This window comes from Pleurodeles waltl, chromosome 2_2 (genome assembly GCF_031143425.1).
Source record: "Pleurodeles waltl isolate 20211129_DDA chromosome 2_2, aPleWal1.hap1.20221129, whole genome shotgun sequence".
In the NCBI taxonomy this organism is placed as follows: domain Eukaryota; kingdom Metazoa; phylum Chordata; class Amphibia; order Caudata; family Salamandridae; genus Pleurodeles; species Pleurodeles waltl.
In genome coordinates this window covers 849,116,402-849,128,979 of record NC_090439.1, presented here as the reverse complement: position 1 = coordinate 849,128,979, position 12,578 = coordinate 849,116,402, and the positions used below count along the sequence as shown (strand labels likewise).

General features: G+C 48.8%; 1 protein-coding gene across 2 annotated transcripts in view; it reads left to right on the top strand.

Moving 5' to 3' along the window:
- CDH17 (cadherin 17) overlaps positions 1 to 12,578 on the top strand; it is a 371,516-nt gene that overhangs the window by 313,375 nt on the left and 45,563 nt on the right. The gene's annotated exons all lie outside the window — the stretch shown is intronic.

Below are 12,578 nucleotides of genomic sequence, written 5' to 3'. Positions count from 1 at the left end.
GTGACGGATATACCACCAGCCGTATTACGAGTTCCATAGGATATAATGGACTCGTAATACGGCTGGTGGTAAATCCGTCACTTTTCCGTCACTTTTGGGACGGATTAACACCTCCTCCAAAGTTAGAATAACCCCCATAGTCAGGAATTCTAGACAAGATTACGTTTTTTGGACTCTTCCTATTGCCACAGTCTTTCACGTGGGCAGGTGCATATTTCAGGTTGATTGCATATGGAGAAATGTGTCAATTGTTTAACAATAAATAAAATCAAAAATCCATTTTAAACATCCTATAAGAGCCTTGATTGTTGTTATGTCAGTGAATCTATAGACTTGAAAGGCATTATGAAATGATGTTTCTGCCTGATGGCTTGCAATGTACATTGCTGGTCCCCTAGAGAAGACATGGCAGGTTTCAATCATTTGGTCCATGGGTTTATAGATAACACTATGCATTTTGTAGTTGTTAGTTTGTCAACAACTATTGTTTGTTGTCACGTCATTCAAAAGAACTTTTAGTCAATGCCTTTTGTTGGATCAACATAAATGAGTATAAAGATGGTTATAGGATCATATGGCCCTCTACTTACATGTAAAAGTTTGGAATAATAAAGCAAGCTGAAATGAAGCCATTACTGAATGATGGGAAAATTAAGAGGCATATTTACAAGGAGCTTGTGTCGCCGTTGGTAATTGTTTTTATGTATCAGCAGCACATTCCCTGCTAAATATTGCCTCATATTTATAAAGCAATGCAATGGGCCCAATGTGTCCATTTTTGTAGGCCTGCGTCAAATAATACCTGTGCTGGAACCGACTGCATCACATGCTTTATAATGTATGCAAGGTAGGCGTTCCCTCGTAAAAACCCACTTATGACTGACACAGTGATATTTACAAGTTGTTCAATGTGTTATCCATCTTTGAGATGCATTGCGCTAAGCCTGGAATGCGTCACAATTCCTTTGCCTCTTCAACCCAGTCATAGGAAATGACACATTGGCTTTCTAATAGGAATCTGACCAACTGAAGTCAATTAACACACTGTAATAAGTAAGCAAATCACATTTCCTTAATTTGTAGTAGGCCTACACATGTAACAATGATGTTTTAAGACCCCTTGATGAACCTGGGACCAAGGCACCTGAGATATTAGCGTCCACTGCAGCAGTGAAATGTGACACTGTGCACTCTATGGAAGAGACAGACCAGGATTGTGACATCTCCAGATGGGAATGGGTCCCCGAGTCCATCCAAGCATACTCCAAAGCACAACAGGTAAATACACATGTAAGGTAGATAACACGTGATTTCCCACTTTAAATTACAACATATACCCGTGTCCACTCACATTGCATTGCCACACAATATGTCACACATACTTAGGTATTTATGTACACATACCTAGGTATATACATACACTTACAAGTAGGCGGTGCCCCCTGTAATGTGATACATAGCCATACTCCTTCCTTGTCTGTCTTGCTTCCAGGTCCAATGTAATAGAGTAATAGGTGACTTTTCCACCATTTCATACTCTATATTAAATTGGTCCCCACACATTAGGCTACTTGCGTCAGTTAGAACTGTGTTTTTGATGCATTGCTGAAGTTGCGCTGGTTCTAAGCACAGCTTCAGCAATGCATTACTTTTTGGGCAAATGCGTTGTGGCATACTTCCCTTGGATGCATCAGTATTTTTGACACATGCCTGGTTCCCTATGCCATGCTGCTCCATATTTAAAATACAATGCCTACATAGCATTTCAAGCTGTCATGACGCAGCCCAAGTGTTTTTTGATGCATCGCTACTGCAACATAGCAACGCGTCACTCCTTGTAAATATGCCTCCATGACTGTTCAAAACTAGACCTAATTTGGATAGCACACCACATATTCATTATCTTCCCTTAGAAATGCCCGTTTGTCTAAGTACAAAACTTCACTAGCATAGGATATAAAAGTCAGAAATCTAGCAACGAGTTTAGACAAGTAAGGCAATCAAGATGGTGGTCTGTTATCAGGACATATGTGAAGGGCACAGGAAGCACCACCATGCTTATACTGAGGAATGTTTAGTTCACATAGAACACCACCAGTCCTACATTAAGGAGTGCTTAGTTCTCATGGACCACCACCACTACACTGGGGGGTGTTTATTTGGCTTCTTTGGTGATTTAGTTGGAAACATGGACATTGTAAGAGTCACTGTGGAGTGGGGAAGGGGGAGAACAGATGTAGGTCTTGTGTGGACCTGGGGCATCTAGATGCTGTGATGCGTGAACTAGAACAGTGAATCTGAGGGTGTTGATCCTTTCGGGAGGCACAGGAGTTTCCCTGTGGTACATGGGCAGCTTTGGTTGGGACTGAGAAGTAGTGCAGGCATGATTATTATGCGGTTCCCATTTTGGTAATAGGACTGTGTGTTTTGGACAGCAGCACCACCAAGCGTGGGAGACTGAGTGCAACCCACACCACTTGGTAGCTGTCGGCCTAACTCCTGGCTAGCTCACAGAGCCTCACCCAAACTGCCAAACCTGTTGGGGTAAAAGGTGAATACAGCAACCTCAACATGACACTCCCACTCCTCAGGGAAGTTGTGGAAACAGATCATACCCTTTTTGCTCAGTTACTCATGCATGCTAAGGCGAGACACAAGATGCAAATTGGATTTCAATACGTTTATTGAAGCAATCATATTCTGCTATAAAAAGCATGTGGTTCAATAATTAGGCAGCATACCTGAATCGAATAGCAGGGGTCTGCCTGTTAGGAGGATAGCAAACCTCTCGGGAATGTGAGAAATCATCACCAATGTCAACAAAGCTGTCTGTAGTATAATATTGGTCCCAAGAAGATCATGACTGGAATGCCCTCTACCCCCTTTGGGCCTAAGTGTAGTTTATATAATGACCCATACATCGTTTGGACAGCAGTTCTGATGTAAAAATAGAAGCTGGCTCCTGGGCTGGCAACACAAGTTAGCATATCATGTTCTGTGCATACAAGCCTTGGACAAGGAATACAGATTACACATTGTACAAAGCTGAATAAATGTGCAGCGTGAACTTTGCCTTCCTAGAAGAAGCAACTAATGAATATGAAAAGAATGCTAAAAGCAGGCTTTCTAAAATATGAACAAAAATGCGTATTAATGTAAAAAAAGGCTCAAGCTGTGAAACTAAGCTAAGACAGGGGTGCCCAACCAAGGTTCCAAAAGGGCCCTTACGACATAATGCGTAACTAGAGCGGATGTGGATGCGGTGGCATGAGGACTGGCAGCGGGTAGTGCTCATCGTGAGTTTTCTTGTGTGGGAACTGACAGGTGTTCTGTTTGGGTGTTTTCAAGAATGTGGAGCTATGATCTACAGAAAAAGTGACAAAATATTTAATGGCACAGTCAGAAATTGCACTCTTTTTTCAATTAACTTATTGCGGGTACATAGCGCGCTACCCTGACGGGTACATAGCGCGCTTTATAAATACTATGATTGATTGATTGATTGATTGATTGATTGATTGCATCTGTTCACAATCACGTTTCTTGCCCCCAAAGGAAACTGACAGTCACTGAATAGCTTGATAATATAAAAAAAAATAAACACTGCTCTCACTGAGCATCTTGTTACCTCATACGTCTTCTTACTTCCATTGCCTGAGTTTCCTTCACCCATGCAAAACAAGACAGTCCACATTATTGTATTGAAGCCTTTCTTAAAGTAGAAGAGCAGAGGCCAGATTTTCAGGGGTGATTGCTCAAGATATTGAGTTTTTAAAATTGTAGTACCTAAATATAGTGTCAAGATTATTAGTGCAAAAATGTTGTACCACGGAATAACGTGGTCAAGAATGTTATTTTTCTCAGTACATATTATAGTTTTAGATACATTTGTATTTATTATTATAAATTATTTTATATTCATGCTAAATAAATGTTAATTGATTTTGTAATTGATTATTAATTATGTTTTTTTTTAATTGTATTAATGTTTTTTATTCTACAGTGTATATATACATTTCTTTTATTGTTGTCAGTAAATTTAATTGTATTATATTTACACTTTTTTTAATATTAAAAACAAAGGCCCTCATTGCGACCCTGGTGGTTGGTGATAAAGTGGCGGTAATACCGCCAACAAGCCGGCGGTAATTACCGCCAAATTATGACCATGGCGGAAAGATCTCCAAAAGACAGCCAATGTACCACACCGACCGCCAGGGTGGAAAAAACAGTCACCACAGTGGTAGCCGCCTACAGCCAGGCGGAAGTCAAAGTTCCGCCCACCATATTAAGACCAGAAAATCCGCCACCTTTTCAGGGGCGGTTCTAAAGACATCAAAGTCTGACGGAAACAGAGGGCAGAAGTGAAAGGACTCACCATTGGAGACACAGGGAGGAACCACGCCACCATGGAACCCGAACTGCATGTATTTCCGATGATATTCTACGTTCTGCTCCACCACGGACACCAATGCCGGCGAAGACAACGATGGTGAGTACAGCCGCGAAGCACACAAGGGAGGGGGAGGAAAAAGAGAGTGACACACACGCACCACACACACCCCATACACACACCCTATAGACACAACCAAATGCACAAGAAAACAAGTTATTCCCCCTAAATCGGCTGAATAATGCAAGGACAAAAGGAATTGACTAAAGTGAGTGTAATAAAATCAACACAGTATAAATAATAACTTAGCCAATGTTACAGATATCTACAAATGTACAGAAAAGGGGACACTACCCAGTTCTCAGTTCGCGAGGGCCACATGACCACAGGCCAAAGTCCAGGGCCCCACTTGTCACCTGCATCAACACAGAGAGAACACTGCAGGGGCATCAGTTGGCAAATAGGCACCTCAGGGGGAGAGCGGGGCACCTCAGCCGGGAGCAGAAACAAGACCACTGGTTGTTTGCTCTTTGTCGTGGGGAGTGCAAGGCCACAGTCTCTCAGGTGGGTGACTTGCCCACTGGTTCTGGAGGGGGCCACATGCCCTGTGCTTGGTCCTGCGGAGTGCAAGGCCACAGTCTCTCAAGTGGGTGACTTGCCCACTGGTTCTGGAGGGGGCAACATGCCCGGTGCTTGATCCTGGGGAGTGATAGGCCACAGTCTCTCAAGTGGGTGACTTGCCCACTGGTTCTGGAGGGGGCAACATGCCCTGTGCTTGGTCCTGGGGAGTGATAGGCTAGATTCTCTCGAGTAGGTGTCTTCCCCACTGGTTCTGGAGGGGGCAACATGCCCTGTGCTTTGTCCTGGGGAGTGATAGGCCACAGTCTCTCGAATGTGTGACTTTCCCACTGGTTCTGGAGGGGGCAACATGCCCTGTGCTTGGTCCTGGGGAGTGATAGGCCACAGTCTTTCAAGTTGGTGACTTCCCCACTGGTTCAGGAGTGGACAGGCCACACAGCAGCCCATGGAGGCAGGATTACATTGCGTCCTCTGGCGGTGACGGCTGCACTGTGGTGGTGCTGGTCATGGTGGGAGGCTCCTGCACATATCCTGCCCCTTGGATGGAGGCACTGTGGTGGTGCTGGTGGTGGTGGGAGGTTCCTGCACATCCCCTGCACCCTCGGATGGATGCACTGTGGTGGTGCGGGTGGTGGTGGGAGGTTCCTGCACATCTCCTGCACCCTCGGATGGATGCACTGTGTTGGTGCTGATGGCGGAGGGAGGCTCCTGCACATTCTCTGCACCCTTAGATGGATGCACAACCATGGTGGGTGGTGGGGCCTCAGTGACAGCTGCTGGTGCAGGCACCTGGCTCTTCTTGCCATGATGCTGGTGCCGGCTCCTTACCCTTTCGGGTGGCAGGTGCATGCTCCTTGCCATTCTTGGCTGCTGGTGCGGGTTCCTTGCCCTTTTGGTTGGCAGGTGCAGGCTCCTTGCCCTTCTTGCATGCTGGTGCAGGCTCCTTCCCCTTCAGTATATGTGGCCTGGAATCCTCTCCACCATGAGTAGGAGCAGTTGGAACTGGGCCCGTGGACTGTGTGGCTGAGGTGCCTGGCTGGGTTTGTGATACCCTGGCCATACGTGCAGGATGGGGGGTGAAGGGTAGGGAAGAGGTCAATGGTGGATAGGAATCGTTTTTTAGGGACATGGGGCGGAAAGAGGGAGAAGAAATGGGAGTGGAGGATGGAGGAGTGGTTGTTGGAGGTGTCTGTCTGCTGGATTTGGGTGCAGGTGCATGGGCTGTATGCTGTTTTGAGGTGGATGGCTGTTGGGTGTCTGAGTGCTTGTGTTTGTGTACTTTAGGGGGGGACAGACACAGTGGGAGAGGACACGGGACGTGTGCATGGATGTTGTGGAGATGTCTGGCTGTGAGGTGTGTGTTCTACTTGGTGTGGTGATGATGCTGGGAGTGGATGATGATGTAGTGCATGCAGGAGTGCGTGTGAATGTAACTGAGGGGAGGTGGTGGAGGGGGAGGAGGGGAGACAGTGGAGGCAGTGGATGTTGTAGTGTCTGCAACTCTATGGTGTTTGCGTGAGTGCTTATCGGATAAAGTGTGGTGCTTGTGTTTGCTTGTGACACTCTTAGGTGTTGTTTTGTGTGCATGCTCATCTTTATGTGTGCTTGGGATGGGTTGGGGTTGAGGAGAATGGTAATGGGAAGTGTAGTTGGGAGGGGACGGTAGAAACAGGGACAATGGCTGCCATCAGAGAGGAGGTCAGAGCCTGGATTGATCTCTGTTGGGCCGCCAATCCAGTGTGAATGCCCTCCAAGAATGCATTAGATTGTTGCATCTGGGCTGCCTTTCCCTGGATGGCATTCACAATGGGTAACTGTCCTACAGAGATGGATCTCAGGAGGTCAATAGCCTCCTCACTCAGGGCAGCAGGGCTAACTGGGGCAGGGCCTGAGGTGCCTGGGGCGAAGGAGATGCCCACCCTCCTGGGTGAGCAGGCACGGGCAACTCGATGAGGGGCTTCAGGGAAGGTGGTGCTGGTATGGGGGTGGCAGCTGTACCTGTAGCTGGGGTGGTCACAGAAGTGTCCACCACCACCAGGGAGCTTCCATCGGAGGAGGTATCTGTGTCTGAAGTGTCCCCTCCACTCTCCGTCATGGTGCTCCCCTCGCCCTCCGTCCCACTGGTACCCTCAGCGTCAGTGGACTCTTCCTTGTGGGTCATGTGGGAAGCAGCTCCCTCCGTCGCCGGTGCCTCTGCTCCTCTGCCAGATGATGCTAATGCACATAAGGACAGGATGACAAAACAAGAAAGAGGGAGAGAGACAAAGGATACACTAGGTCAGTGGCTGCACCAACACCACTGGTGGCGTACACAGCACCCTCACACACAGGGAACAGGCCTACGCACTATGCATTGCACCACCACTGATATCGTTAGCCACTAAGGCAAGAGGAGGGGCACACATCGCCAACTGCAGCACACCTGGGACCCTTGCAGCCCTTACGGCTATTGGATGCTTACAAGCTAGGTAGGCAGGATTATCCCTTCAGAACCCTAGCCACAAGAGGACCTATGCTGCTATGCCAGGCCCGGCCTAGGGGCACCCACTAACACGCATCCATCACCCAGATGCCACCCCACCAGCCATAAGTTGTAATGATAGCCACTGTACTCATCCCCTTGTGGCTGTTGTGATGCCCTCAAGCACCCATCTAACTCTGGATAGGCCACCGCCAGTATGCGGGCCATCAGGGGGGTCATGGCTTGACAGGCACCCCTTCCTTGTTGGGAGGCCATCCCCAGCTGGGCCTCTGCCATCTTCCGTGCCCAGAGTCTCCGGTCCTCCCACCGTTTCCGACAGTGGGTGCTCTGCCTGCCATAGACCTCCAGGGTCCGCACCTCCTTGGCCAAATACCCTTCTTTTGCTGGGTGCTGACTTGCAAGGGCAATACACACAGGAAAACACCATTAGACAAACAGCCCAGCCTGTTACACATATGGCCCACCATATCCGTTTCCATCACCTTGGCACACGAGCTGTACATCGCAAAGAGGACATCCACCCACCCCCCTTACACAAGGCCTTCACACACAACTCCATGCATTCATGCCACATGCATTGTGCCCACAGTGTACTCACCTGTTGGTCTGGAGGCCCATACAGCAGTCCGTACTGGGTTAGGACCCCATCCGCTAGTCTCTCCAACTCTTCTGAAGTGAAGACTGGGGCCCTTTCCCCGGTCACACGGGCCATGGTAGGTTCCAGACACAGGTCATAGCAGCACATGCAGTGTAGGTCCTCTCCTATGGAAGGTCAGGAAGCAAGTGAGGAACCAGATAGAAAATGGCGGTCACATCCGCGGCGGTGCATACCGTCACCGCCGGCGTAGATCACCATTGGCCACTGTAACCCATAGGGCCCAATATTAACCAATGAGGAGTTGCACGGCGGTTCCCAACCGCCTCCCTCCATGGCGCACAACGTCAGCGGAATTACCTCACTTCCACCTGTCCCTTCACACAGGACAGGCGGACGCCATTTCAGGGGGGCAGCCCTATGGATTCATGCTGCGTCACAGGAGAAATAGGCACATACTGGACAAATCACACTGACCCATTACAAGTTTACAGATTGCTAACTCCTGTTGTAGCTCCAATGTTCAGTTTGTGACAGCCTCCTCACTCTTGTATTCCTTAGATACCTACCGCTGAGGATGAATAGCAGATGAAGACATACCCCCGTCTACCGACCCCTGGTCGACTTGGCTACAATCGAGGACAGGCACATTATCCTCACCTATAGACTTGACAGGGCCACGATCACAGAGCTGTGTGCCCAATTGGAGCCTGACCTGATATCTGCTATCCGTCATCCCACTGGGATCCCCCCTCTTGTGCAAGTGCTATCTATACTCCATTTCCTGGCAACTGGTTCTTTCCAAGTAACAGTGGACTTGGCAGCAGGAATGTCACAGCCAATGTTCTCAATAGTGCTGACAATAGTGTTGTCTGCCCTATTAAACACATGTGCACCTACATTGTTTTCCCCCAGGTTGAGGATATGGCCACTGTGAAGGCCGTGTTTTATGCTATGGGACATATCCCCAACATAATTGGGGCGGTTGATGGTACACATATTGCACTTGTGCCCCCCCGACAGAATGAACAGGTGAGAGTTTTCACCCAATGAATGTTCAGATGGTGTGCTTGGCGGACCAGTACATCTCCCACGTCAATGCTAAATATCCTGGGTCGGTGCATGATGCCTTTGTCCTGAGGAATAGCAGCATCCCAAATGTGATGGCCCAACTACAGAGGCACAGGGTATGTCTAATAGGTGAGCCCTCGTCCCCACCCAGTATATGTAGGTGTATGGGTATGGTGTGGCCCATATGGGATAGTGTGTGGCTAAATGTTGTCCCTCCATATTTGTAGATGGCTTAGGTTACCCAAACTTATCATGGCTGCTGACCCCTGTGAGGAATGCCAGGACAAGGGCAGAAGAACGTTATAATGATGCACATGGGTGAACCAGAAGGATCCATGAAAAGGCCTTTGGCCTCCTGAAGGCCAGGTTCCCGTGCCTCCATCTAACAGGAAGGTCTATAGGCCAAGAAGGACTGCCAGATAGTAGTGTCATGCTGCATGTTGCACAACCTGGCCCTCAGACGCCATGTCCCTTTTCTGCAGGAGGAGGAGACTGGAGATGCCCATGTGGCAGCAGTAGACCCTGCGGACAGTGAGGATGAGGAGGCAGAGGATGAGGACAACAGAACCTCTGTTATACGACAATATTTCCAATGACACACAGATAGGACAGTGTAACTTTACATTTCAATGACTTTGGTTGTTATTTGTGTAGCAATGGCATGCTGATATTTCCCACTTCTATACCAACTTACTGTACCCGCTGGCAACTCATTTTGCAGATGTTGGTGACTTGACATATACTCCTGGTGTGATCACTAGAGCCAGCTACAGGTCAATAATCTATGCTCATTCTATGTACAGTTAATTTGCATTTTTTTGTACCTGTTTCAAATAATACATATTTGATATACATGACATAGTCCAAATGGATTTTTTTCAAAGGGTGATTATTGAAGTGCTAACATATACGGGGTAAGTGCAATGGGATGGGGTGATGATGGAGGAAAGTCTAGGGTATTGTTCCAGTCTGTTTGTAGCAGAGGTGCATTGTCCAAGGGGACATATGAAGGGGAGCAATGGCAGTTCAAAGTAGACAGGGTGACTGAGTGGAACGCAAGGGTGACAACCATGAGAGTCTAATTTCCTGGTGGAGGTCTTGGCAAGTGTCTCTGGCTTCTGTCTGGATCACAGTGAATGTTTGCAGGGTGATTCACCTTCTGCAGCGGTGCTGGTGGGCCTGTGAGTCCTGTGGCAGGGCCTCCTGGCCACTAGCGGCAGCGGAAGTGGAAGGCTGTTCAGATGTCTGGCTAGTGTCAGGAGCCCGCTGGTATGACACTGCCTCCCTCATAATGTTGGCTATGTCTGCCAGCACTCCTGCTGTGGAGATCACGGTGTTGTTGATGGCCTGCAAGTCCTCCCTGATCTCTTGGTACTGTCTCTCCTGCAGCCGCCTGGTCTCCTGCACGTTGTCCAGGATCTGGCCATTCATGTCCTCAAAATGTTGATAGGGCTCCCAGGATCTCGGCGAGTGCCTCCTGGAGAGTTGGTTCTCTGGGCCTGTCCTCCCCCTGGCGCACAGCAGTCCTCCCAGTTTCCCTGTTGGTCTGTGCCTCTGTCCCCTGACCGTGTTCCCACTGCCACTGACCCCAGGTCCATGATTGTCTTGGGTATGAGGTGTGGCCTGGGGTCCCTGTAGAGGTGGACACACTGCTGATCGGCGTGTCCTGGGGACAGGGGTGTGGGTACGCTGGGTGGGTGCTGTGGTGGTGTTTCCAGATGGGGGAGGCTCTGTGATGGTGTGTGACTGGGCTTGGGTAACCGGCTGTCCAGTGGTCCCTGATGGGTCAGGTAGGTCATCCAGATCCTGAAGACCAGAGTTACTGTCATTACTGTGGGCCTCTTCTGTTGGGGGACTGGATAGTGCTGGCACCTCCTCTCCGGTGACAACAGCTGGGGTACCTGTGGGGACGTAATGATGTGTTATGGTTTATGTGTCTGACATATTGTACTTCCGTGGCTTCCCCTCTATGGTTGGATTTGCCCAGCCAGCTTTCACTTGTGTATGTTAGTGTATGGTGGGATTGTTAGTTCTCTATGGTGTGCATGCTTTAGTGATGAGTGTCCATGCAGGGCTGTGAGTGGTGTCCATGCATTGGTACAGCATGCAGGGCTTGGCATTGGGATGAGTGAGATGTGATGGTGGGGTGTGTGGGATGTAGTGGAGTGATGGTGAGGGTGAGAGTATGTGATGGCATGCAGGTAGGGGGCTGATAATAGTAGGGAGCTGACTTACCAGAGTCCAGTCCTTCTCCGACTCCGGCCAGGCCCTCAGGATGCAGTATATCCAAGACTTGCTCCTCCCATGCTGTGAGTTGTGGGGGAGGAGGTGGGTATTCACCGCAGGTCCTCTGGATAGCGAGCTGGTGTCTTGCTGCTATGAAACGTACCTTCCCCCGTAGGTCGTTCCACCTCTTCCTGATGTTGTCCTTTGTTCTGGGGTGCTGTCCCACGGCATTGACCCTGTCCACGACTTTCCGCCATAGCTCCATCTTTCTAGCTATTGATATCTGCTGCACCTGTGCTCCAAATAGCTGTGACTCTACCCTGACAATGTCCTCCACCATGACCCTTAGCTCCTCCTCTGTGAAACGGGGGTGTCTTTGTGGTGCCACGGTTGTTATGTGATGTGTGTTGGTGAGGGTGTGTTGGGTAATGTGTTGGGGTGTGTGATGTGGAGTGCGAGTGGTGTATAGGTGTGAGTAGTGTCTGGCTCTAGTTGTGTCAGTGGTCTTGGTGTCTGTCTGGTAGCAATGATTTGTATTTGTAAAGGGTTGTGGTTATTGTGGGTGGGTGTTTTATGGTGGTGTGGGTGTGGTGTGTGTATGGGTGTCAGGTTTGTGTTGTTTGAATTGAACAATGTGGTGTTGTTTTGTCTGTAGGTGTCCATTGTGAGTGCAGCGGTATGTACCGCCAATGGTTTACCGCCGTTGAATGTCCGCCGTGGTGATTCATGGGTCATAATGTGATTGGCATTTTTCTGTTGGCGTAACGGTGTGGGTTTTGATACCGCCACTTTATCACTGACCTTTGGGCTGGCGGATTTGTGTGTGTGGCTGAATTCTGTTTGATTGGTGTGTGTGGGTCATAATAGGGTGGAAGGATATCCGCCGCCGCTGCAGTAATTTGGCGGGTGTCAGCGTGGAGGTAAGTGGGATTTACCACCAATGTCATAATGAGGGCCATAGTCTGGATACCAAGCACACCACCTAGCCGCCGCAGCAACCAGAGTAAGTGGTGTAGTGGATATGTAGTGTAGCATGCACGAATAGGGTGTTGTATCTGACATAGTACAAAGTGTTCAATTGTGTGGCATCAGCGAATTGGGTATCTGTGGTGCGGAGAATATGTGGTCGTCCGGGAAAGCATCACCAAAGGTGTGAAGTTTGACAGTACGTAATGTACGCTGAACCAGAGTATCCTATGTAATGGGTATAAATAGATTATTAATCAGTGTCA